The sequence below is a fragment of the Dasypus novemcinctus genome, chromosome 5 (assembly GCF_030445035.2).
Source record: "Dasypus novemcinctus isolate mDasNov1 chromosome 5, mDasNov1.1.hap2, whole genome shotgun sequence".
NCBI classification, from domain to species: Eukaryota; Metazoa; Chordata; class Mammalia; order Cingulata; family Dasypodidae; genus Dasypus; species Dasypus novemcinctus.
The window spans coordinates 115,580,958-115,608,010 of record NC_080677.1 but is presented as its reverse complement, the minus strand read 5'-3'; positions in this window follow the sequence as shown (position 1 = coordinate 115,608,010).

Sequence of the window (27,053 nt, the reverse complement as noted above, 5' to 3'; positions counted from 1 at the left end):
AATAACCAAAACCACACCATGCTGCCTGTTCAGAGGAGAACAAAATTAAAGGTAGTGTCAGCAACAGAAGCAAGAATCTTAGAGGCAAAACTCTAAATGATGGTTGGATTTCCTAGGTATATAAACAAATCTGAATTGTTGATGAAATCATATAGATAGTCATGCATTAAGCAAACCACTTAGAAAGAGTTGGAGTGGTATGGAGCTGGCTGACACTGGCCCAATAGAGTCTACTGTATGTGTCTCTTCCCAACTCTGTGTATAGTGACATCACATTGATAGCTTGAAATAAGCCATAATGAGAATATTTATACCATGGAAATTGATAAACATCACAAATCACGGTTACTTTTTTGTTTTTAGATAACCAGTTTTTATATCTACCAGTACATCACTGATTATATGCCATTGTTCAAATAAGCATGGTCAAATTCATGTGGAAATAAATGTAAAAGAAACATAGTACTTGAATAATTTGAAACATAACATACTGCCAACACAATGATCTAAGTAATTCATAAAGAGCAGGACATATTTCATATTTTTCTTTACAAAAGTATATATTTCTCAGACATTTGCACTATTTCCAAAGAGGCTTTTGTATTTGCTCTCAACTCTATTTGCTCTGACATGTTATATTTGGGTGTATTATCTTCATGTTTTTATCAGAACAGAAGAGTTTAAAGATTATCAGTACATACATTTTGTGGTATAATAGAAAAAAGACCAATTTGAGGGCTAGGAGATTGGGGTTCTGGTTGTGAGTCTGCAGCTTAGTATATGTAGCATTTGGAAAGTCAGTTTTTCTGGACCTCAAGCTTTTCCTCAGTGAAATGAATCACTGACATTTTTTAATCATGTTATACAGATCTTTGGCGTATTATGGATTTTTTTCCCACAACATCCAAACATTATTGCCTTAAATATTATTCTTTAATAAAATTATAAGTACTTTAAAATTTTAATAAGAAGACTTGAATACTCAGGTGTATCAGAAATCATATGTTAATATATTGTAGACCACCAACTCAATTGTATTGTCAGTTCAACTTGTTTTTTTTTTTTTTTTTTTTTTAATTTTTTAATTTTTTATTGACTTTGTAATAATATTACATTAAAAATATATATGTGAGGTCCCATTCAACCCCACCCCCCACCCCCCCTCTCCCCCCCCCCCCCAACAACACTCGTTCCCATCATCATGACACATCCATTGGATTTGGTATCAACTTGTTTTTTGACAGACCTTAAAATTCCTATGCAATATCTAGATATGTATTTAAATTTACATGAATATTTGATTAGCAAGATTATAGCTGCATACTGTTCTGGTTTTGTTTTAATTTAAAACTCAAGCCAGTTCTCAAGCCTCTACCATCACCAAGAGAATATGTGGGCTAGTCTACTGAAGGATGAAAGACATGGAACAGAGCAAAGTCACCCCAATGTCCCTGCCAGGAAATCCTAGATCAGCCAATAGCCAACCAACACCCAGACAGGTGAGGGAGCACAGCTACATTCAGAGAGACATCTTAGCCGACCATCAATCTTGAGCAAGCCCAGCAAGGCACAGCCTGTCCCAGACCAAATCAGCTAAACACCACAGAATCATAAGCTAAAAGTATGTTTTTTGTTGTAAAAAGTGTTCTTTAAAAATCTCAAGCCAGTTTATTTCTGCTTACATAAAAATTATACAAATACGTGTACTACTTTAGCAAATGGGCCATGCCATTTTTGTCATATTATAGATGATACTATGCTTACTGTAAGTTTGAATTGTTCCTCTTATCTAACTTAAATATTTATATTAATGAATAAGAGCCATGGTTATATGTTAATCATAATTTTCCTCTTACTCATCATTCAAGTTTCTAAATCAGTTTAAATAACCATTGCATTGGTATAATTTTTCCATTAAAAATTATTTATGTATGTGAATAATGATTTTGCTGGTAGTAGACAACCCAAACAAAATCAGAAATAAATCATATGCTAAAATTGAGGTAGTTTTCATAGTTTCAATTTTTATGTCTATCAATCAAAGATAAACCTTGATTTTTTTTTCTTTAATAAAATAAAGACTAAAATAAAAATTGATCTTTTTCTTTAATAAGATACTTCCGGCATGTAGAAAAACATAGAGAATAAAATAATTAATACCCACATAACCACTACTCAGCATAATGTCAACATTTTCCATTTTCTATATCAGAATCTTTTACTAAAACTAAAACATTACAGATGCCATTTGATATATTTACATCCATTTGAAAATCATTTCACTCCTTTCCCTCCACATAAGTATGACTTTCCTAAATCTGGTGATAATCGTCCCTTTATATTTTATGATTATATTGCAATGCATGTGCTTGATATTATATATAATATGGATAATACATATGTGTGTATATACATAAATATCGCATACATATACTATATACTTTGTTTTTTGCTTTTTTTAAAGATTTATTTTATTTATTTCTCTCCCCTTCCCTCAACCCCTCCCCCCACACACAGTCTGCTCTCTGTGTCCATTTGCTGTGTGTTCTTCTGTGTCCACTAGCATTCTCAGCAACACCAGGAATCTGTGTCTCTTTTTGTTGTGTCATCTTGTTGCATCAGCTTTCCATGTATGCGGTGCCACTCCTGGGCATGCAGCGCTTTTTTCACGTGGTGTGGCTCTCCTTGCAGGGCACACTCCTTGCGCATGGAGCTCTCCTATGTGGGGGACACTCCTAGGTGGCATGGCACTCTTTGCTCATGGCATCATTGCACATGGCCCAGCTCACTACATGGGCCAGGAGACCCTGGGTTTGAACCCTGGATCTCCTATATGGTAGGCAGACACTCTATCCATTGAGCCACATCTGCTTCCCAAATACACTACATACTTTGAATTGTTATGCAAATTGGTAGAACCAATTTATCCACCCACTAGAAATGGGGAACTATTTGTATTTCTACATCCCCACCATGAACTGGTATTTTCATATTTTTAAATTTCTGTCACTCATTTGAGTGTAAATATTTATCTCACAGTTAATTTTCAGCTCTGATTAATAGTGATGCTGAACATCTCATATGTTTATTAGTTTATTATATTTCTAGTTCATTTTTCTCTTTTACTAATATCTTTTGCCCAAGTTTGCAAATGCTGTCTTTCAATCTGCATTTGTTTTTAAACATCCTTCAAGGTATATTTTGTGATTATCAAGGTTTTAATTTTGATGTAATTGAACACAACTGGTGTTCATGGTTTATGATTATTTGTGTTCTTTTAAAAAATTTATTCTGTACTCCTTAGCTAATAAAGCTTTTCTCCCATATTTTCTTCTAAACTTTTAAGTCTTGCTTTCATATTTAGTTGATTAATCAATATGAAATTTATTTTACATATGTTGTGAAATAAGTAAACATCTTTTTCTGTATGGTTGGCCATTATTCTAAAGCAATTGATTGCAAAGACCTTTTAAACAACTGTAACATACCTTCTGATATATAAATACATGGAGGTTTAGGGTGGGGAGAGGGAGATATGCTTCTAAACTCTTTATTTCTTTGGCAAATACCAATGTGTTTTAATTACTTTAACTTTATAATATATCTTATCAGGTAGGGAAAATGATCCCACATAAAATTGTTTTGTCAAGTCTTGGCTTTTTATGTTTCAAAACAAATTTTAGGAGAAGCTTGCCACATATCAAAAATATTATAACTGGGATTTGATTGCAAAATGCATTAATTTATAGATTAATTTTAAGAGAATTGACATATTTACTTATCGTTAAAATATATTTTTAAATTTTTATTTAGGCCTTCTTTAATTTCATGCACAACTTTATTCATATGTGTTATGTGATTTTCTTAGATTAACTTCTCATAATCTTATAATTTGTGCTTCTATTGTGAATAAAATTTTTTATTATTTTTGTTCTCATTATTATGAGCTTTCTATTTGCTTGTAGTGTGTAAAAATGCTATTGATATTTATATAGGCTATAATATATATGTATCTTATGACCATTACATTTACTGAAATTTCTCATTAGTCACAATACTTTCAAGATTCTCTTGGATTTAAGGCATAGATAATCATATTATCTCTATTCATCATCTTCTTTAATACTGTCTGGTTTTCTTACTTTATCTTCCTTTCTTCTTTCTCTTCTTCCTTTTTTCTTTTGAATCCCCACACTTCATTTCATTTTATTTTGTCATACTGACCATTTCATTTTTATGGTGTTTCTAACCATGGTGATAGTCAGCATATTCAATTTATTCCTGGCATAATGGAAATATTTCACTAAATATTAAGAGGTTTGCTGTAGATTTTGGTAATGTGACTTTATTAAATTTAAAACTACCCATTTATGTCTAATCTGCTTTTTTATTATTCATGAATTGGTCTGAATAATAGCAAATGATTTTTAAGTATCTATTGAGATGATCATATCCTCCTTTTCCTTTAACCTGCTAATATATTGAATTATGTTATATATTTTCTAATGTTAAACAAATTCTTCACTTGGAGGATAAACTCAGATTAAATGTGAATTGTCTTCTTTTATCAAGACATCCCTTGTTTTGTGTACATGGATATACAGTTAGATAGATCAATAGATAACTAAAAATAGAAGCAGGTGTGTGTATGCATAGTTCTAGAAGTTCTACTTAGTTCTTCTTCCTATCTTTCTTGTGTTATCGTGTTTACTCCTCATGTTTTCAATTTTTGTTTATTTTTTGTTCTGCACCCAATATACATAATCCTTGTGGATGGAGGGTGTCTAAATATGTGGTTTATTGTATCAGCCACTTCTCATTCATGGTAGCTTATTTCTTTGTGTATTTTGAAATGCTGTACTGCTGGTCATGTTGTAATGGTGAGGTTTTATTTGCAGGAAACTGAAACATCTGGGTTGAAAGATTGTCTGTCTTGAGAGAATCTGTTTTTCCTTCTGCAAGTTTACTCTAGGCCTGAACAATCCAAAGCTACTTAAAGTTAAATTCTCAGCTTGTGGAGACTAGACTACCCAGGAATTTAAAATATGGCTTTTATACTTTTGCTTTTACTTATTTTATACTCCTAAAATAATATTTAGAAATATGCATCTTCAGACACTTTTAAGCTAATTTCTATATTTTTTCTTCATAATTTAAGGCAGTTGCAAAAGTTCTGATTTCCAATTAAAGACCTAAAATACAAATGGACAATGACCTGGAAACTCTGACCAACCATCAGTGACAAACAGACCAGGAAATTCTGACCCACTACCCACAGAAATCAGTCTAGGAAACTGGCCACTACCTAGGAAGTCAAAACACAATTCTGTAACATTTGACCAAAACAGTGAAGATTAATAACTGACTACTTCCCTAACTTTTGCCCCTATTTCCACTTTAGGATCAAACAGAAAGAACCAAATATGATCCTTTAGCCAATCACATAGAATGTCTCACTTCTAGGTAGCCCCCCTCCAGCTTCCCAAATGCTAACAGTTTTTGATCAGGTGTTTCAGTCAGGTTCTCGGGAGAAATAAAACCAACAGGATATATATTTCAAGAGTTATAAGTAATGGGCGCATGTGAGTGTGGGGACCAGCAAGTCTGAATTCTGTAGGGCAGGCTTCAGGCTGGAACCTCCAGTAAAGGTCATGTTGAAGTACTGACTATGAATTCCTCAGGGGAAACTAGCAGGTTGGAAATTCCCATTGGAGTTGATGTTGAAGTCTTGAAACAAAAATGGTTCTGTGCTTTGGAACCCTCAGTTCTTGCCATTATGTCTTCCAACTGATTGGATAATGCCCACCCACATAATTTCTTTTACTTAAAGTCAACTGGTTATAGATACTAATTCCATCTACAAAATACCTCTACAGTAACAACTAGGACAGTGTTTGACCAAAAAATGGACACCATGACCTAGCCAAGTTGAGACATACCTGAAGTCTTCCCTTTCCTACTACAAAGCTTTCCTACTCCTCTGCCCAACTATGAGTCACTATCAAGTGCAAGTGATTGTGGCTTACTCCCTCGCTACCTCAAGTTCTGAATAAGCAGTTGTTGTTTGTTTTCATCTGGGTGTTCTTTGTTTTATTCCACACTATTGCCTTAAAAAAAAAAAACTATACAAAATAATACTGTTATATAGTCAAAAATAACATATACTGATAAAAATTAGAAAAGTTGAACCATGTTACTTTGAAGAAGAGTTAACAGCTATGAAGTGGCAGGAGAAAATTTACTGCGGGGCTGATTTTGATGTGGGTAATGATTACATGGAAGAGGGTTAACTTAGTTAAAATTCATCGAGCGCTATACATAAGATTCTTCTACAGTAGGCTATGTATACTTCAATATAAAAGTTTACAAAATTATTTAACATTATATATAAATAAATATAGCTTCCACCACCTTTTTAAATGTAATCTAAATACTATAGCTGGATGATGCCTACAATCATCCATTTAAAAGATAATTGAAAAATATCAATGTAATATTCACAAATTTTACATCACTCCTTTTTCTTCTGGAGCTCCATTTTTCATTCCAATTATCCCTCAATATGTTATCCTATGTAATATGTTTTTAATCTTGAACATTTTGTGAATTACATTACCATACTTAAGTGCAAATAAAAAAGGTAAGCATATTAGAATAAAAATAAATTAAAATAGGTAAATAAATACAAATTACATTTATTTCCTGTGACCAAAATACTCTCTATCGATGTTTCCTTTTAGGTTGAGTTATGATTAAGTTATAACTAATTTTCATAGCTATTAGCCCAAGAAAAACTATTCATATAAATAAGTAGATGAAAATAAAAGGATTTTAAAATAGTAATATCATACAATTCTTCTACATTTATATACCAAAAAAAATTTCATTGTGACCTATATCCAAACATCATTTTAATGAAGTATTAAATTTGAATAATCTGTCCTTCAAATTTGTTTGAAAATTAGAAAACATCTGACTTGCAAAGGGATTTATTACCTAGTCAGTTGAGTTATTTACTTTCTCAGCTCCTGGAAAGTCAAAAGGTTTTTATCAAGGCTTTTCAAAAGAACATGCATTAAATGATTCTCTTTCTCAAGTTGGGGCACTTTGTTTAATGTAATTATAATCAGAATGTGTTGGAAAAATTGAAACATTGTTAATTATAATAACTTTTGCCAATAAAATATTTTTTGATAAAATGTTTTTATCATATGTTTTAAATATGCTTTATTCAATACTTTGGCAAACCTACATATTTAGCTCATGTGATTTATGGAAATATTCTACCATGTAACCTAATTGCAAAGGCAGCCCTCTTTGCAGAGATGGGAGGAGGGTGAGGCAAGTGAAGGGTTTAGGATGCAAAACTTAAAGAAGTACTCACAGGATAATGCTTCTTTAGGTTTTGTGCCTAGGCACCTCACTTGCTTCATTCTAGTCCTGGCCCTGCCTCATTGTCAAAAGAATGGCCAAATAAAACATTTTCTATGAGAAAATGGCTGTTATTTTTCAATTAAAGCAAGTAATGCATGCTTTCATAACAACCATCTCACCTCTGAATTCTACAATGGATAGATAGATCAATAGATCCATAGAGAAATATTAGGTAGAGAGATGATTAGAGAGAGAGAAAGATAGAAAACTAAATTTGCCATGAGTTTGTCACCTGGATAAAATTCGGTGCTCTGACTTCAGAATTCCTTCCTTGCACTAGCTTTGCTATGTTTCAAAGATGCATTCATTGACAACAATCAGTGGATGGAAAATCGTTGAATATTCAACAGATTGTTTTGTTGCCTCTCCAAGCTGGCAAGTAGAGGTTTTTTGTCTGTGACTATAGAGAATACTTCACTGAGGAACTCACACCTTTTGGGTGCTTAAGCAATTAAACCCATTTATTCAGGTACAAAACAAACCTGTCCTATACTAAATTATTCTAAAGGTAGTACTTGGATACAAATTGTTCCAATTTGTTTGTTAGTTTAAGCATTACAAAATAAAAAATCAGACTCTCCATCTTTGTATTCAATGTTGCCTATCATCAAGCACTAGGCATATGTGCTTGGACATGATCTACAGACCACCCCCTGCCTCCTAATATCCTACAATGCACTCTTAATATATGACCATTTCACATGGTCCAGACAGATGCAAGCTCTCTCATTCTTGTTCCTTTGCTCATAAGAGTCACCTGTGCCTGAAATACATTTTGCCCTATCTCTGCCTTTCAAAGTTCCTCTTACCCTCAAAACCCTATTCACATCCTATCTCCCTTATGACCAAAGAGGTCCCTAGTGATACTGATCTATTCCTTCCCTTCTTCTCTGGTCACATGTTTTTTTATGTCTAACTAAGCAATTATTTATCTTATATTATGGTCACTTGAGAAAGTGTCAAATTCTGTCACAAAATTTTGAACTTCCAGAGGGAGTATAGCAGTTTGATATGATTTATGAATTCCAAAAACACATATTAGATTATGTTTATAAATTGGTCTGTCCTTCTGGGCGTAGTAGAGTATATTTTATTCAGGGTTTTTGCTTTTACTTGATTAAATAATAATTAAGGCTTTGATTGGGTAACATCAGTAAGATGTTGAGTCCCTGACCCCTTGGTAGACATGGACTCACAGAGTAACTGTACCACAGAGAAGGACATTTGGAGTTTTGAGCTGGAGCCCAGGAAGTGAACACACAGGAGAAGAAACAGAGGAATAGAGACAGCTCCTTAGACACGGCAGAAGCCCCAGGAGAGAAACAGAGCCATTTGCCTGATAGTCTATAGCTGGCCTTGTGGAGAGAGCACAGCAACTGAGCCTGGAAAGAGACTGAGGAACCCAAGAAGCCTGAACTCTTGACAGACGATGGCAGCCATCTTGCCCTAACACGTGGTAAAAAACTTTGGTAAAAAAAGTAACTTATGCTTTATGGCCTGGTAACTTTAAGCCTCTACCCCAAATAAATGCCCTTTATAAAAGCCAACAGATGGACAACCAGCAAGATAGTGGCAGCGTAAGGAGCTCCTAGAGTCAGCTCCTGCTACAAGACAGTTAGTAAACACCCAGAGCTCTCTGGAGCGAGCTGAAGCACCTGTTTGGGGGCCTCAGTGGGGCAGAAGGGCATCCTGCAACATCCTTGAAGGAATGGAAGGAGAAGACTGTCCATCTGCAGAGAAGATTCATAAGTAGAATGCTCCAAGCCAGGGAGGCCAGGGCCCATCCTCAACTGGAGGCACAAGCCTCCTCAGGAGCTATTCCACGGCTGGAATTGAAAGCTCCACTTCCTAAAAACAGGAGAGGAAGAGACAGTTGGGCACCAACTTCAACTACTGATGAGTTCAGTGGGCTAAACTATAATCCTGAGAACAGCTAAAGTTTGAGCTTATCCAAGTCAGAAAAAGGCCAGGAGCCACCATCTTAACACTTTGCCTGGCATGAGGGGAAACAGGGTGGACTGAAAGTCACAGTACTGGTGGGGACTGGCTTCTTTGCATCCAGGCCAGAAGGCAGCTATAGCCTAGGCCCCAGTAACACATCCTGCAGGGAGGAAGCTGCAGGGACCTGCACCAGCCTCTCCAGGAAATTGCTGTCCAAGCTGCGGAGGCCAGTAATTGTCTTCCTCTGGTGGTGCAAGCCATCCCAGGAGCTGTTCTGTGGCTGGAATTGGAAGATCTATTTCCCAGAAACAGGGGAGAAGGAGATGGTTGGCTGCCGATTTCAGCTACTGATTGGTAGACTCAGATGGCTAAAGAATAACCCTAGGAACAGGTGGGATGTGAATTTGTCCAAGTTGGAAAGAGGCCGGTGGCCACAATTTTTACTCTGCCCCCAGCCTGAGGGGAAGCCAGGACCAAAAATCACAGTGTTAGTAGGAATTGGTTTCTTTCACCCAGATTGGCCTGCAGCCCTAGACTAGGCTTCAGTGCCACCTCTGGCAGGGAAGAGGCTGGCAAGCCCTGCACAAGCCTATCCAGGTAATGTTGGGTACCTTTGGCTGCCACAAACTGAATAATCGGAAGTCTACCAGGCCAACTGCTGTCATCTTGGACCCACACTGCATAGATTGCTGCCCACACCTGTAGCTCGATCCCCACCCCAGGCAGGGAAGAAAGGGGCCTGAAGCTTCATCAGTCTCTCTTCGCAACTACAGGCCCGCACAACTTGGATTATTCTACACAGCTGTGACTCTGTCCCTAGTTCTGGCAAAGGAGAAAGTTGGGAGAAGCTTCATCGGTCCCTGGGACAATGAGGGCAGCTTGAGCCTCCACAGCTTATAGCACCAACCACATCCTTGGCTCCTGACATATAAGCAACAAGGGAGAAAGGGCAGGAAGCCCTAAACTAAAGAGAAAAACTGCATGCAGAATAAATACTCTAGTAAGCCAGATGCCAAGACCCCAACAAAAAATTACAATCCACACCAAGAAACAGGAAGATACAGCCCAGTTAAAGGAACAAGATAAGCCTCCAGATGGCATAAAGGAGTTGAGACAACTAATCATAGATGTGCAAACAAATCCCCTTAATTAATTCAATGAGATGGCTAAAGAGATTAAGGATATTAGACACTGGATGAGCACAAAGAAGAATTTGAAAGCATACATAGAAAAACAGCAGATTTTATGGGAATGAAAGATGCAATATATGAAATTTAAAAAGCATTGGAATCATATAATAGCATATTTGAGAGGGCAGAAGAAAAGATTGGTGAGCTTGAAGAACAGGCCTCTTAAAGTGAACATACACAGGAACAGATGAAGAAAAGAATGGAAAAATTGAACTAAATAATAGCAAAAGACATGCAAACATACATGTCATGTGTGTCCCAGAAGGAGAAGAGAAGGGAAAAAGTGCAGAAGGAATATTTGAAGAAATAACGGTAGAAAATTTCCCAACCCTAGTGAAGAACATAGATATCCATGTCCAAGAAGCACAACATATTCCCATCCAAAAAAATCTGAATAGACCAACTCCAAGACCCATACTCATCAGAATGTCAAATGCCAAAGAAAAGAGAGAATTCTGAGAACAGCAAGAGAAAAGCAATGCATAACATATAAGGGATATCCAATAAGATTAAGTGCTGATTTCTCACCAGAAACCATGGAGGCAAGAAGACAGTGGTCTGATATATTTAAGATACTACAAGAGAAAAACTTCCAGCCAAGAATTTTATATCCAGAAAGACAGTCTTTCAAAAATGAGGGTGAGATTAGAATATTCACAGATAAACAGAAACTGAGAGAATTTCTAAGCAAGAAACCAGATCGTCATGAAATAGTAAAGGGTGTGCAAAAAGCTGAAAAGACAAGAGGGAGAGGCCTGGAAGAGAGTCGAGACAGAAGGATTAAATCAATAAAAGCAACTAAAATTGTCAAAATAGTGGTGAAAACAAAATATGATAGATTAAACTCAAATAGTCAGGAATAAACTTAACCAATAATGCAAAGCACTTGTATTCAGAAAACTTCAACCCAATGTTAAAAGAAATCAAAAAAGGCCTAAATAATGAGAAAAACATTCCATGGTCATGGATTGGAAGACTATATACCATTAAGATGTCAATTCTACTCAAATTGATATACAGATTCAATGCAATCCTGATAAAAATTTCACCAACATTAAAAAAAAAATTGAAAACACAATTATCAAATTTATTTGGAAGGGTAAGGGGCCCTGAATAGCCAGAAACATCATAAAAAGGAAAAGCAAACCCTCGTCTCTGGACTTTAAATCATATTACCTAGCTATAGTGCTAAAAACAGCATAGTACTGGCCTAAAGACAGATACATAGACCAATGGAATCAAAATTATGGTTCAGAAACAGACCCTCACATGTATGGTCAAGTGATTTTTGACTAGCCTCTCAAACTCACATAGCTCAGGCAGAAGAGTCCATTCAGCAAAATGGTGCTGAAAGAACTTGATATCCATAGCTGTAAGAAGGAAAGAGGATCCCTATCTCATATCTTATCCAAAAATTAACTGAAAATGGATCAAAAGCCTAAAAATAAAAGTAAGAACCATAAAACTTCTAGAAGAAATTTTAGGAAAAATATTTTCAAGACCTGGTGGTAGGTGGTGGATTCTTAAAGGAGATAAGAGAAGAACTGAGATGGACTACTGATGTTTAATGTATGTAGAAGTTTTAATTAGCTTTACTGCAAAAGTGTGGAAATGCATAGAATGGATGGTAACAAATAGTAAGTAACAGCTAGTTTATAAATGGGAATGTGACTGAAAATGGTAGTCTAGGTATGTAAATGCAATTGACAGAATGCTTGAGAATAATCTAGGAACTGAATAGCACAGTAAACCAAGAAGTGAATCAGAATTGTGGTTGATGGTATAGATCCAAGGGTGTCCCTTGTGAGCTAGAGCAAATGTACATCACTACTGCAGGGTGTTGGGAATGCATGGGAAAAATACAACTGGAGTGACCTATGGACTGTGGTTAGCAGTAATAATATAATATTCTTGCATCTATGCCAAAGATGTACTTTGTTGATAATGGGACAGTATGGAAAATGTGAGCCAAATGTATGCTATGGATGTGGTAACAATCAGATGATATTATCTTATCTGTAACAAATGTTCCACCATGGTGTGGTGTGTTGATAGTGGGGTGTTGTTTGGAATTCTGCATATGTGCATGATTGTTTTATAGGTTTGCAACTTCTGTCATAAAAAATATATTTTTAAAAAGTAATAATAGGGTGGGTTGGGGGAAAAACACACCAAATGTAAGGTAAGGACTATAATTAGTAGTAAGATTTTGACAATATTCTTTTGTAATTTGTAACAAATATCTCACAGCAATGCAAGGTATTGGTGGAGGGTTGATGTATGGGATCCCTGTTTGATGTTATGCATGTTTGCTTTGTAAGTCCACAACTTTTACTATACACTTAATTGTTCATGTATGTTCATATATAAATGATATAAAGGTGATAATAATAGGGAGGGTTGGGGGTAAAATACTTTGGTTAATAGTAATATTTTGACAATGTTCTTTAATTATTAGTTTAAAAGGTTTAACAACAATGTAAGGTGTTGGTGGTAGGGTGAGTTATGAGAGTCCTGTATGATGTTACTTGTTTGTTTTGTTAAGTTCACAACCATTACTATACACTTATTGTTTATGTATGTTTGAGTGTGAGTGATATATTTCAATGAATTATTTTTTTTTAAAAAGCCAACAGATTTCTGGTATTTTGCATCAGCACTAATATCAGCACTGGTATTTTGCAGCAGCTGACTAATAGAGGGGGTAAGGTCATGTTTTTCAACTTCGGACCTTCCATTATTTTCTTGTATTATGATTAATATTTATTTAATACTTCACTTACTAGGTACCAGGCACTGTTCTAAGGACTTTGTTTGTATCAATACATTTAATTCTTATAACAACTCTAGAGATAAGCACTATTACTTTCCCCATTTTAGGATTAGAGAACTTAGAGAAGTTAAATAACTTGGCTGAGATCACACAGCTACTAAATGAACAGCTGGAACTAAAACTCAAGGAGTCTAGCTCAGGGCGTACCATTTAACAACCACAATATTTGCTTTTCCAAGGCTACTTTATTTATTTGAGAATACATGGGCAAGGTGATTTAAATCTTAAATTAAATAGTTTAGATGCCAGCCTTGGAACCAACACTTTCAGTTGGTTGCCGTTTAACACTACTTACCAAGGTAAAACCTCAGATAAATTTTGTAGAAAGTAAAAGAATAGTGTTAAGACTATGGTGATTTGTATGTAGCTATTTTAAATAAATATGCAACAAAGAAATACATAAAATGTCCAAATTTAAAGAATTGTTAATTTCTTTATTTCTTTTGTATTTACAGGAACTTAGCTTGCTTATGGATTTAATTTGAGCTCTTTATTTAAACTGCCTTATGAGCAAGGAAATTATTACTGACAATACTCATATGTGTATGTGATTACCTTTTTATATATATTATTTAAATGTAATTTTAACCACCAAAGCTATTTGCCCACTATATGCATTTGTCATATGCTCTAAAAATTCAGTAGAGTGCAAGTGCACAAAAAGCTTATGAAAAAGTGACCCAAATATGTGAAACTTTCTTGATTTACCCCAAACGTATTATTTAACTTTGATCTTTCTTGCATCCATCTCCTTTATTTGTTCCCAAATTCTCCACTGCTACTCATTTTCCCCACTTTAAAGTTTTTTTTCTGTCTCTCCCAATACCCTACAATTTTCTTCCCATGCCCCAAACTATCATCTCTGCTTTAAAGACTGTTAAGATTAGTTTGAAAGTATTAAAATATTCATGGGGAAAGAAATCTAATCCCTTTAATACCAAGTAATTATCTGACAATGGCCAGGCTTGGGGAAAACATAGTTAAGAAGTCACCTAGAGGAGTTTCTAAGGAAATTAGTTTTAAGTAGAAGGAAGTAATTAATCAGTAAAAAACGAAAACCTGATGGAAGGTAGGAGGTTTCCCTGGTGATTAGAAAAGAACAATGAAGGCGGGATTCACCATACTGATCTGTGTGCCTGCTGTGGTGGTAATTTCTCCTTTCTGGAGTCTGAGGAGCTAAATGGAACCTAAATCAATCTTTCCATGACTCAAATAAACAGAGTAGTCATGTCACACCCTCCATGGTAGCAGTATTAGACGGCCTATAAATAAAGTCTTTCCGTTAAAGGAAACTGTAGGAACTTTAACACCTACAAGGAGCTGCTAAGTATCTCAGAGCTATGACTAAACCTCACACAAATAAGGAAATGTTGAGGGTACACTGTTAAACTCAAATACAGAATTAGGACTCCATTAGGTTGATTTTGTAAACAGTAAAAGATCAGTAAAATAACCACTAACTTTTGTGATAGGTATGGGTTTCTTTAAAAACTCTCCTAAGACATATCATGTTCATGTAAATAGATTAATATTGTAATAAGAAATTATGGGGTACAAATCTAATTAACATGCCTCTAAGAAGCCGAAATGTTCAGTTTATCATTCAAATAAATGCAGTTTGACTTGTGGCTATTCACCTGAATATTCACCTGGGGGCAGGGTTTTGCCTACTTTCTTCACTGTTATACCCAGTACCTTGAACACTGCCTGGAGTGCAGTATTTGATAAGTATTTGTTGAATGAATGAACTGTAAGCATAGTAGAGAGGATATTAAGTACGTTTTTATGTATCCCTTCTGTTGCAAATCTAAACACTGAAAGCAGTGACACCGTTCAACCTCAATTTTCCAGTTCTCCATTAGTGCTGTATCTCACTCTGTTCACTATTGCCGCCTTGAGTTTATTCATATACTTTCTCAAGATATGTCACTCCAAATTCAGGGAATTTCTCTACTACCTTTGTCATGATCAAAACTCATCTGAATAACCTGCAAAGTCAATGCCTCAGGAGTATGCAAAGAAGTTTCCCAATAATTAAAATAGAGAACATCCTCCTAGTTCCTCAATCAATCAAGAAGTATGAACAAAAATCAACTGAGTTTTGCAATTTCTAACACTGATCTTTAATTCTACCCTTGAAAATTCCTTGCTTTGTGATTTTAAATTCTTCTGCCTTGCTTTTCTTAAGTATTTTTCATTTAAAATCTAGACTGCCTGATGTTAACTTGCCTATTCACATCATTGTATACAATGACTACTAGTCCCAAATACATTTTTCTCATAGAAACAATAGTAGATGACCCTGATTGATCCCAACCAGATTTGCAATCTATATGCCTATAAAGATGCAGAAAAGGACAAAATCTGGCATGAATTGTGCAAACAATATCCAAAATATCAGGGTAATGTCAAATAAATGCAATTTTGATGAAGTGCATTAAAAAATATACTTCTTCAAGTTTAGGATTCCAAGATGGTACTAAAAAGCTCACCAGACTATAGTGACTTCCTGGGATCTGTGTTCTGAGCCCAAAAGAGGATTCGTATAGCTTTTCTCTTTTCAGATGCCTGGTCTATCACACAGAATCTAAAATGCTGACATAGAAGATGAGTGTTAATAAATTGTAGCCTTGAGTCTAATAGCACAACAGGAAAATAGAAGAAATGAAGAGCAAGTGATGGAAAGCAAAAGGAAGAGGATTATTCAGAACATGTGAAGAAAACTAACATCTTCTATTTGACTTGCTGGCACAGAGAATTTAACAGATACTGCAAAAACGCAGGTGACAGCAGTAGACTAGTGCCAGATGAATGATGACAGGAGCCTAGAAACTGGGATCCATATTGACTTAAAGTCAATATTTGGGAAGAACACACTCAAGAACCAACAGGGGCAATGAGAGGTCCTAAGGCATTCCAGAATTATTTATTTTCAAACTTGAGTTAATTTCCCCTCATTTAAAAATTAGCAAATGAGAAAGAGCCCCAAATTTGGAAACGTACTTATACAAAGTACTTATCTCAGAAAAAGAACTTTTTAAATTATGAATTCTATGATAAAAGAGAAGGAAGATAAAATACAAAGCAAATTGCAGAAAAGAAGAATGAAGTAAAAAGAGAGCTAGCTCCAGTAAGGAGAGACTCTAAGGGTGCTTTGAATATAGTCAGGATTTGAATTTTAAAAGGGGGCAGTAATGACAGAACAAATACAACTGAAAATAAAAATCAGTACTATGGAGGACAAACTTGAGAAGGATGTCAGGAACACAGATTGCTATATTTAAAATAAAAATAAGAGAGTTGAAAATTTTTACCAATTTGAATATATGAGTAGGAAACATGTATAGGATCCCAGAGGGAAAATAACACCAAAACACAGAATTACAACCTCAAGTTATATCAAGTGCCAAATTCAACGAGTTTCAAAGCATTTGAGGACCATGGTATGACTACAGGATGAAATTGTGGTATAAAAGAACAGGCAATGTGCATATGGACTTAGAATGTTAATTTTAATCATGGCACAACAATGCATGGACATACAAAAATGATTGTTGAAAGGGAAGATATATAATATTAAAATAATGAGAGAAATCAACCAATAACCTCACTTAAACTAGCAATTATTGAAAACCAGGGAATTAAGAGAATGACAAACTCTTCTTACATGCATAAGGAAAAGTCAAAATTCATTTCATTCTTTTTCATTTTGTAAAAAGAAATATTTTTGAAGTTTTAGAAAACATAAAAGCATCCACTAGAAACATTCAAAACAGAATATATCAGAAAGAACTTTTACTTTGGTATACATAAGTAGATAAAATAGTTATGAAAATAAATGTAAATTATTATTACTAATTAGGAGGCAAGCTCTTAATTGGGCTTAAAATAAATCAGCTGCAAAGTGAGTACTGTGAACACATCTAAAATAAAATTACATAGAATCATTAAATTAGAAATACAGTGGTACCTCAGTACTTGTCATTAATTGGATCCAGAAGGTGGGATGAGTACCAAAAATGATGAAACCAAACAAATTTGTAAATAAATTTAATGTATTCCCAAACAAAAGACAATGTACATTTTTAAGACAGTATGTAAAAAGATAAAGTTGTATATCAGTACTTCACCCAAGAAATAAATCTAAAAATTAATACTCAGATTAAATAAGATTAAAACTTCACTTTTCCATACTGAGAAGCGTCCATAGCTTAATGGGATGGTGGGAGGAGAGTGGTGAGGAGGAGAGGTTACAGGGCGCGCTGCTGGGAAGGAGAGTCCCCTCCAGTAGAGCATCGGGCACTTGCACTTCAGGTGTTCTTTCTCTTTTCTGCCTATTTTCAACTTGCACCATGGGCTGTGATGCACTCTTTGTCACCTTCACTAAAAACTTATCTAATGAGGATTGCTTCCATCTTCTTTTCAGAATTCCTCAGAAGTGTGAAATTGTTTGGTCATTCAATAAATTCACATTTCTGATTGTCAGAGCTTTGTCCAGATGTAATTTTCCACAAAGTTTTGAACTTCTGCCCATTTTATACACATTTCTTTTATCAAGGAACTGGGGACATCCTCCCTTAGCTCCTCCTCACCTGAAAAAAAATCTTCAGCCACCTCTTGTTGCTTCTCCTTCTGTAGTGCCTGCAACTTCTCCTGCTGAGCTCTCATGATGTTCCTCTGCTAACTCCTCAGCATCAGCGGCATCGACCTCCAGCCCCATGGATTGATTGGCCCTAAAATACAATATCCTGCTCAACTGTATCCTCTGTACCTGCAGGTTTGGAGTCAGTCTCAAATCATTCGCAGTCTCTCTAAGTCATAGCTTCTGGCCACAAATTCTGACCTCGTAAATGTCTTCTCCACTTTTGTGATGTAAGTTCTACTCAGCATTTTTTTCCCAAAAACTCCAGTCTGTTCATAGTTAAAACTTGGTGGGGAGTAAAACGCTCAGACTCCGCGTAGTTTTGAAATTCACTGACAAATTCATCAGCAACCTTTTTATTAGCACCCGCTGCCTCGCCATGCCTCACAACACTATGGAGTCTAGTCCTCTTTTTAAAATTATCATACCAGCCGTGGCTGGCCTTAAAAAGGTCAACACTCTCACCACTCGGTTCCAGTTTGTTTTTCAAAAGATCGGCATGCAACACTTTTGTTTTTTCACTTACCATGGTTTCCCAAACACTGTTACCTGCTAACTACTTCTTGTTTACCCAAATTAATAACAGCTTTTCAACTTCCTCTGAGTGTTTGGGAATGCTTCTTTGTTATTGCTTTAACTGTTTTCGCAACATCAGACTTTTTTATCTCTTCTTTATTCTTCATTAGGGTAGAGACCATTGTTCTAGGCACACTGTATTCCTAGCAAGATCAGTAATGTGAATACCACTCTCATATTTACCTATTATTTCTTTCTCTTTTTTTTGCTCAGTGGTGGTGCAAAGTAATTTTCTCTTTTGCTCAGTGCTATCACTGCCCATTTTCTTAGGAACCATGAAGAGAGAAACAAAAACGCAAAAATACACAAAATGACCTTAAAAGCTAAGATAAGACAGTAATGGGATGTGCACAGGGAAAGAGCTACTGAGTGACTAATGTGAGACCCTTTGTTTTTGCTATAAAGGGTAGCAAGTCACAAGGCAGCTGACACTGACAAGTTCTAGCTTGTTTGTTGAGTACTAAACAAACCACAAATACCGGAACAAAATTTTCGAGTCAAGGTATGTTATGTACCAAATTCAATGAGTTTCAAAGCAGTTGAGTACCATGGTATGACTATAGGCAAAAAATTATAGCCAAACACAAAAGAAATTAGGAATGGCAAATTTGATTATCAGTCAACATACAATTGTAGGTTAAAATTCACTACAAAGAAATTTACCATTTGACGGATAAAAAGATGGTTGTGTATTAAGACCTGCTATTTACTGACCTTTAAGAGCTTATAACAGAGCATTGGAATACATAAACACAAAAATAAGTGGGACATTATCAAAGATATAATTATACTATCAGACTTCGCACACAATTTTCAGTCTAAGACATAAAGTAGGTTAAAGTACAGTGTCAAAAGAAGGAAACAGAATAAAACTGAATTATTGACTTAATATATCATTAGAAAATCTAAATAATGAGTTCATCCAAACAGTTAAATAGTTTTTAAATCATTTTTCAACTCTTGCCCATTTTCAGTCCTACAACGGTAGTAATGAAGAAACTGTTTACTCCAGCGAGTGGAACAGTTGGTGACATGTTGTGATCTCAAGGTCAGTAACTGTTGTGGGTTTCTCTGGAGCTCATTCCATATGAAGCAAAGGCCAGGAATATAGATCAGGGATGTGCTCTGAGCTTGACATTACAAAAGGATAGCCAGGTACAAACATGCTGTGATGATTCTTCACTGTTTATATATTTTGCAGATTTACAAATATTTAATGGCAAATGTCTTGCTCTCAACCTCCTCTCTCTCTCTCTCTCTCTTCCGTGAAATGAATGGAGGAAACAAGTAATGATATGGACAAGTGGAAGGTACAAGTAGAAGATGTAGACACGCGAGGGCTGAATCAAGTTTTTGTTGTTCTCTTTTTGTCTCTTTTTAAAATCATTGCAGTTTTTTTAAAGAAAAGCAATCAAAACTTTTTTTAAAATACTGTAAAGTGAAAATAGATAATGACCAGATATTCCAGGTAAATAACAACCTACTTTGGTTATACATCAAACTTTGTTTCTCAAAACAGAGGATTTTCAAGTGTCAATGTTAAATTTGCAAAAAGTGATTAGATACCAAGATACAAGTTAAATATTACATAACTATAAAGAGCCAAGATTCTAAAGAGCACATTCTCTGGCCAAAGTACATAAATAAGTAAATAAATAAAACAACTTAATAACAAGGTGCCAAGTAATAGAAAGTAAATGCCATAAAAATAAAAAAATGTTCCTAAATAACTATTTAATAAAAGTTGATAAATATGAGCTTTGGCTATTGGTAAAGATCAATTATATTTATCCAAAATATCATTATTTTATAAGAAGTTAACATAATATATTTAGTAAAAATGTTAATCATAAATGAATGCCATATAAAATTCTATGCTATTATATATTACAATTTCTGGAAAAGGGATGTTTTTCCAGAAAAAAAAAAAGAAACTGTTAAACTCAAACCAAGGAATAAGAAAAAATAGAAAACTTGAGTGCACATAATCATTAAAAAAAAATAAAGTTATAAAATCTATGCACACAAAAAGCAACTCTAAAATGAGTTATGTCAGTTGACCTTTCAATCTTTCAAGAAATCCATAATCCCTGTGCCATATATTATTCCAGAGTTCATGCTTTGAAGTATGATTCTGAAATCTAAACATGAGCAGAAAAATAAAACCACAAAATTAAAACTAACCTATAGGTTAATCTCACTTATGAATCCCACTATAATAGTACTGGGTAGAACAATAAAATCAATTATAATCAAAATAATAATCAATTCAACAATAAATTGCATTCATCCTCATTTTAATAATCAGTGTCCAGGTTCCAGGAAACCCTTCTCAGGGCACAAAATCCTGGTTTTCAGCAATTAGTGCAGAAATTTTGAGGGAAAATACAAAAGCCCAAAATATAGGGGCTCAGAGTAACACTGTTTCTGATGTCAATTGAGTATGGCCTAGATTATTAGCCTCTTGTAGTCACTGTCCCTGGTTTCTCCTCTGACTGCCAATGTTGTTGGCAACCATGAGTTGCAGTTTATATAATGAATCCTTCATTAGCATTTAACTCAGAGTAATATATCTTAAATGCTCCACAATCATGAGTGTAAACATTTCATCTTTGATTTTTTACCTGTAGGTTAACTGTTGTGCTTTGGACAAAATGGTAGTTTAATTTTTAACATTATAAATATTAAACATTTCATATTTGATTTTTTATCTGTAGATTAACTGTTATGCTTTGTACTAAATGGTAGTTTAATTTTTAACATTATAAATATTATCACCATGTTTTCTATGAGTTTAGATAACAAAAATGATGACAATATGACACATGTGTTTTCATGACAGATGTGTTATTTAATGATAGACACACGCAACTGGTTCAAAGAGCTAAATAATCAAAGAATTTGGGATTAGTTATGGTAAGGAAGGGAATGCAAAAGCCCATATGGACACTGAATCATGTAAGTCTGGGATGAGATAGGCAAGTACTTCTAAATTATTCAAAGGCTTTGTCTCTCCAGAAGACAACATTGCTTAGTTGAAAATATCAGTCTCATTGAATTAGCTTGTGTTTACCACACAAACACACATTATCATATCATTCCCTTGATTGCTTTCTAAAACTGGGTAAAATTACATTTCCTAATTCAGAGATTGTAACTAAAATATCCTATAGGTGAACAAAGGGGGAAATTTTAATAACAGATGTGTTGCCTCTTACAGGGTAGACATGATTCTTTAAGGTCTTACCAAGGATCATGTTTTCACTGTAATCAGTTGATACAGTTTGGCAACAAAAAATAGTCCGTCTTCCCCCCCACCCCACCCCCGTTGTTAGGTGCTTTGCTTTGAAAGTGAAGCTTTGATCTTTTTAAAAAAGTCTATGAAGATTTTAATGAAACTATAGAAAACATAAAACAAAAGATTGTTGATGTCTTGTCCAAGCACAAAAGACTTTGCTCATCTATCTGTATATTTAGCAGACAATGAATATATACATTTTGGCAATCTCATTCATTCTATAAACTTCTTACCAAAAAAATGAAAAGATCATACCTGCTAAATTATCTTACACACCTCGTATACAACACTGTCTAAAAAGAGATGTGATTTCCTTCTCTTTTTTTTTTAAGATTTATTTATTTCTCTCCCCTTCCCCCCGCCCCCCGCCTTGGTTGTCTGTTCTCTGTGTCTATTTGCTGCATCATCTTCTTTGTCAGCTTCTGTTGTTGTCACCAGCACGGGAATCTGTGTTTCTTTTTGTTGCGTCATCTTGTTGTGTCAGCTCTCCGTGTGTGCGGCGCCATTCCTGGGTAGGCTGCACTTTCTTTCATGCTGAGCGGCTCTCCTTACAGGGTGCACTCCTTGAGCATGGGGTTCCCTACGTGGGGGACACCCTTGCGTGGCATGGCACTCCTTGCGTGCATCAGCACTGTACATGGGCCAGCTCCACATGGGTCAAGGAGGTCCGGGGTTTGAACTGGGGATCTCCCATGTGGTAGACCAACGCCCTAACCACTGGGCCAAGTCCACTTCCCGCTTCTCTTTTTTATTGAAAGTTTTGGGTCATTTTTCAGTTTCCTCAAGATGTCCAAAAGCCCTTAATGAGATATTTTTATTCTATAGATATAGAAGACAGCCTCCTTATACATGTGCCTATAAGATGGCTATCACTGGTGCTGGTCATAGAAAAGATGTCGGACCATGGTGCCAAGCCCTTCTTCCCTCAACTGCACTAGAATAGCCAGAGGGTTCCACCCTAACCAGCAGGAAGCAGCTATAGAAGAATGACCATCACCTTTCAGCTCCCCTTAAGAATAAGGGTGTAATCTCTCTTAGGGGGAAGTTGAGGCAGGTTAGTATAGGGAAAAGAGGGAAGATGAGTCATAGCTGGAACCCAGCAGAAAACATAGCTATGAGACCCACCCAGAAACACCCTGCTAATAAGAAAACCAGAAAAACCCTGCCAAGACCCTTGCCATGAGGTCCCATTTAGAACTCTTTCCAGGGTCAAGGGGAAGCCCTGTATACCTCCAAACAAAAGGCCTCATCATGGGATCCCTGAGAGCTAACATGCAGGGATCTTAAGGCAACCAATCAGAGAAGCAAACAGCTGGGGCCCCTCCCCAGGATTAGGAAGGGGAAGGAGGAAAGGTCTTAAAAAGGCCTAACCAGGGGCCCCACATGTTCATCTCATCCTGTAGCATGCGTGCAACCCATATCTCAGGTTGTGTCCTTATCTCATTTCTTGTTTCCTAATAAACTCTTGGGAGGGTTGGGGGTAAAATACTTTGGTTAATAGTAATAGTAATATTTTGCCTACCCTAAAAGAAAAAAAAAACAAAAGATGTTGGAGAAAAGAACAAAATAAAGCAATGCAAGTGACTCAAATAAAACTAAAACTATCATAACTTTCAAAACAATTAGATGGAAAATAAATATGTAAAATTCAATTGTAATGTGATAGTAATAACCAGTTATAAAGAAAGATCTCACTCATTATTGATAATTATAGCCCAAAACAGAAAATACTGAAGAATATTACAAAATAAAGTATGAAAACTTTACCAAAAAAAAAATTACTAAACATAACCAGAAGACATGAAAATAATCTTGAAAAAAAAATTGGCAGATACTGCAAGTTCCTGTATAGGAAAAAGGTAAATTCTCTTCAATTTAATTTATAATTCTAATTTTTTCCAGTCAAAGTCCATTTTTATAAATAACAGAGGTATCTTAAATTACTCTTAATGAGAAATGAGTTATACCATCTAAAAAGAATCTGAAAATAAAGTAATAAAAGATTTTTCATTACCACATAGAAAAATTACACAGCTACAGTAAGCAAAACAGGGTGATACAGAAAAGTGAACAGATCAGCCAAAACAAACCCTAGTATTTACTAGAAACTTATATATGATAAATGTAAGATCAAAACAAGTAAGACTAAATGGTGCTGGATCATCAGTTAATTTTAATGAGTTCAACTTAGATAAAAATGTCATGTCATACAACAAAGGAAATTGCAAATGGATTAAAGACTGAAACATTTATCAAAGAAAAAACCTAAAGTGTGAAAAAATATGTGAAAATATATGTGAACATTTTAGTTCTGGAAGGAAAAGTACCAAGTATTAAAATAGTACAAAAAGAAAGCAGAAGTGGCTCAACTGATAGAGCATCTGCCTACCATATAGAGGGTCCAGGGTTCGATCCCCAGGGCCTCCTGACCCATGTGATGAGCTGGCCCACACACAGTGCTCCAACACAAAGTGCTGTGCCATGTGGGGGTACCCAAGGTGTGCACCCCACAAGTAGACCTGCTCTGTGTGAAAAAAGCACACACTGCCCAGGAGTGGCACCGCATACACAGAGAGCTGATGCAGCAAGATGACATAACAAGAAAGTCACAGTTTCCCAGTTCCACCTGATAATGCAAGCAGATGCAGAAGAACACACAGTGAATGGACACAGAAAGCAGACAATGGGGGGACAGGGAGAGAAATAAATAAAATAAACCTTAAAAAAAAAAAACAGTACAGAAAAAAAATTAATTAGGAAATGATGAAAGGTTTGAATACATTTTTTTTATGATTTTTCCTTTATTACTTATACTGAAAAAGTGACTCATATACATAACAAATCTTTTAAATTAGCACAACTTTAGACCCAGAAAGTATTCTTTTCTCCATCACCCTCCATCCCCCACCATGCCAGTCCATTACACATCCCAAAACTAACACTATTATTACTTAGATATGTACTTCCACAGATGTTTGATGTTTTTTTCTTTTTGTGTATGAATAAGCAATGAATTTTTAAATCTATTTTATTTTACTCAAATAATTATTGATTCATAGAATATTACAAAGAAATGTACCAGAAGATCCTGTGTTCCATTCACTCAGCCTCCCCCAATAGTAATACCATGTTTAAATATAACATACTATCAAAACCAAGAAATTGACAATGGTACAAACACAGAGCTTATTAAGATTTCATCAGTTATATGTGCCCTCAGTTATGTGCATGTATGTGCATATGTATAGTTCTATGCCATTTTTCACATGTGTACATTTGTGTAAGCACCGCCACAATAAAGGTCTTTAATCTTAATAAATCTCCATCTTCACAGAGATTCCTCCTGCTACACCCTTTATAGCTACACTCTGCTTATCCCTAATCCCTGGCAACCACTAATCTGCTCTCCCTATTTATAATTATGTTATTTCACAAATGCTTTAAACTGGAATCATGCAATATGTATCCTTTTAATATTGGCTTTTTCACTCAGTATAATTTTCTTGAGGTTTATTCAAATTTATTGCATGAATCAATATCTTGTTTCTTTATGTTGCTAAATCGTATTCCATGACAGAGGTACACTGCAGTTTATTTAACCATTCACCCATTAAAAGACAGTGGGTAATTTCCAGTTTTCAGTTATTATTAGTAAAGCTTCTAGGAACATTCATGTGCAAGCTTCCATGTGAAAATAAGTTTTAATTTATCTGAGATAAATGTCCAAGGGTAAAACTGTGTCATGTGACAGTTTCAGTTTAGTTTGTAGAGAAACTACTAAACTATTTTGCAGAGGATCTGTATCATTTTACATTGCCACCAGCAATGTGTGCACGATCCAGGTTCTCTGCATCCTCACCAGCTTCTGGTGTTGTCACTATTTTTTTATTTCAGCCATTTTGATAGATGTATGGTGATAGCTTATTTTGGTTTTAATTTGCATTTTCCTAAAGGTTAATGAGCATTTTTTCATATGCTTATTTTCCATCTGCATATCCTCTGGTGGTATGTCTGTTCATATCTTTTGCCCATTTTCTAATTGGATTGTTTCAGGGGGTTTTTCACTGTAGAGATTTGAGAGTTCTTTATATCTAGATACTAGTCCTTTGTTAGATATGTGGTTTGCAAATATTTTCTCCCAGGCTGTATTTTGTCTTTTCATCTTCTTTCACAGAGCAAAAGTTTTTAATTTTTATGAGATTCGACTTATCAATTTTTCTCTTTATGGGTCATCATTTTTGAAGTCAAATCTAAGAACTAGTATAGGTCTCAAAGGTTGTTTCCTTTCTTTCTTTCTTGAAGTTTTATACTTTTATCCTTTACATATAAGGCCATGATCCATTTTGAGTTGTTTTTGTAAGATGTAAGGTTTAAGTTGAAGTTCCTATTTGTACTTAAGAATAGCCAATTCCTTTATCAACATTTATTGAAAAAACTATCCTTCCCCCATTGAATTGCTTTTGCATCTCTGTCAAAAATTAACTGGGCATACTTGCATGGTTCTATTTCTGGGTTTTCTATTTCTGTTAAATAGATCTGTGGGTATTTTCCTCCACCAATTCCATACTGTCTTAATTATTGTAACTATATAGTAGGCTTAGCACCAGGAAAAGTGATTCCTCTTACATTTTTCCTCTTTTTAAAATTATTTTGGCTACTCTAAGGACTTTGCATTTCAATATAAATTTTTAGAATAAGTTTGTCTGTCTACAGGAATCCTTTGCTGAGAAATTGTGTTAAACTTACAGATAAATTCATAGAAAATTGACATCGTTACCATGTTTCATCTGAATACATACATTTCTAAAACTTTAACTCAAGAACATTAATAAAATGCAAAGACACATGCCAAACTGGGAAAAATATATCCAACAAAAACGACAGGTAAAAATTAATATTCTGAATAATAAAACACTCACATGAATCAACATCAACATTCTCAATATGCTAAAAAAATTACCTGAAGAGAACATTCCAAAGAATAAATAATTTTAAAAGCTTGACCTCACTAATAATCAAAGAAATGCAAATTAACACTAAAATCAAACAGTTGGGGCAACAGTTTGAAGTGAGTTTTTTGTGTGAATCCCAGAAAAGATAGGACTGTGTCAGCAAGGCTTGACACCAGTTGGATTTCTA